Genomic DNA, 2,306 nt, shown 5'->3' with positions numbered 1-2,306 from the left:
TTTGGACTGTGAAGAAAGCTGAGCACCGAAGAATTGATGCTTTTAAACTGTGGTGTTGGAGAAGACTCTTGAGGGTCCCTTGGACTGCAAGGAGATCCAACCAGTCCATTCTGAAGGAGATCAGCCCTGGGATTTCTTTGGAAGGAATGATGCTAAAGCTGAAACTCCAGTACTTTGGCCACCTCATGAGAAGAGTTGACTCATTGGAAAAGACTCTGATGCTGGGAGGGATTGGGTGCAGGAGAAGGGGACGAAAGAGGAAGAGATGGCTGGATGGCATCACTGACTCGATGGACATGCGTCTCAGTGAACTCCAGGAGTTGGTGATGGACAGGGAGGCCTGGCGTGTTGCGATTCATGGGGTCGCAAAGAGTTGGACACGACTGAGCGACTGATCCGATTTGATCTGATTCCTTCCTTATAGATACTAATTTAAAGAGGAAAAGAAGGTAGTGTTGAGTCTTTCCAGCTAAAGAATCAGAACAGATGTTTTCCCCCTCCAAAACAAGAGCTGCCTAAGGGCATCCATTCACTTTAGAAAAATTCTCAGGCCCACTAATATGAGGAAATAATCATTATTAACTGTTCTTTTAAAATTCTAAGCAGATACGACATCCATCTCAGATCATAAAGAAGTGTTCAGCAGTTATCAATCACTTGGCTTCATCAGATAAGAAATATATCAAGAAATCAAAAAAGCAACTTGGACCATTTCTAATTCCCTTGGCCTCCATTACGTCTCCTGCATACTATTTTTTTTTTTCAAAGAATTTCTTTTATTTTTCTCTCAGCAGAAATCTTTACTTTCTTACAGTCAAGTTCGTGCCTGTGAAAGAGAGACCTACAGGAACTGGAACCAGCTATGTGGCTAGTGAAAGTCTGTGGCGTGGAAGTAATGACATCAGTCTCTCAGGGCATGACAGAGGTATTCTCTACGTGCTGCCACTCCATTGCTTTGACTCCCAGCAGACCTTGACAAAATACCACCCGGGAAGGCGGCTTGTTCCAAGGATAATATCTGCTGTAAACGAGCCTTAGTGTCACTGGTAGGCAATCAGTGGACTCTGCAGATCTTCCTAATATAACAGAGGTGGAACTTGCCCTGACTAGAGGCACGTGACACTAAAGTCATGGAGTGAAAAAGGGCTCTAGTGGGCTTCTCTGGCGGTCCAGCGGTTAAGACTTCGCCTTCCAATGCAGGGGGTGCAGGTTCCATCCCTACTTAGGGAGTTAGGATCCTACATGCCTCATGGTCAAAAGGCCAAATTATGGAATAGAAGCAATATTGTAGCAAATTCAATATAGACTTTAAAAATGGTTCTCATAAAAAAAAATTTTTAAAAGGGGAGGGGATCTAGTTTTGTCATTTATGAAAGGTGTGCTGACATCAAAAGATATGCAGAATATGCAACTTGATTCATTCATTCACTGAGTTCATTCTTTCATTCATTCAGCAACAGTTACCCAGTGCCTGTTATGTGTCAGGCCAGCTTCTAACGATAATGTATAGCTGTGTTGTATGCTATGCTTAGTTGCTCAGTCGAGTCTGACTCTTTACAACTCCATGGACGTTAGACCGCCAGGCTCCTCTGAACATGGCGATTCTCCAGGCAAGAGATTCTTCCATCTCCAATACTGGAGTGGGTTGCCATGCCCTCCTACAGGGATCTTCCCAATCCAGGGATCAAACCCAGGTCTCCCACATTGCAGGCAGATTCTTTACCATCTGACTCACCAGGGAAGGCCAACATTATATAGCAGAAAGTAAGAAAGTCTTGCTTTTTTGCGTTTGTTCTTACAGAGCTTTAACTCTAGTAAGAGAAAAGCAGTTAATAAATGACAAAAAAATAGCTGTGAGTGACAGCTTTAATAAAATTAAAACAGAGCAATGTTAGGGAGACAGCTTAGGTTGCTGATTGGGAATTATCCTTGGTTTCTCTCTTCCCAAGCAGGGTAAGCCTCTTCAAAGAGATGCCATTTGAGCTGGATTGGAATGACAAGAGAGAGCCAGCTTTGCAAAAATCTAGGGAAAGAACATTTCAGGCAGAGAAAACATTAAGTGCAAATTCCACAATGCAAGAATAAACTCAAGGAGTCTGAGGAACACCAGAGGCCTGGACACTGGAGCATGTTGAGCTGAGCAGCAGGAAATGAGATGAAATCGAAGCAATAAGCAGGCCAGGTCAAGTAGGGTCTTGTTGGAAATTCAATTTTATTCAGTCATCAGTGGTAGCTTTCTAGAGGATTTCACAGTGTGGGAGATAAATTTTATATATATATATATATATTTTTTTTTTTTTTTTTTT

The sequence above is a fragment of the Bison bison genome, unplaced genomic scaffold (genome assembly GCF_000754665.1).
Source record: "Bison bison bison isolate TAMUID 2011002044 unplaced genomic scaffold, Bison_UMD1.0 scf7180017864099, whole genome shotgun sequence".
In the NCBI taxonomy this organism is placed as follows: Eukaryota; Metazoa; Chordata; class Mammalia; order Artiodactyla; family Bovidae; genus Bison; species Bison bison.
This window is presented reverse-complemented; position numbering follows the sequence as displayed.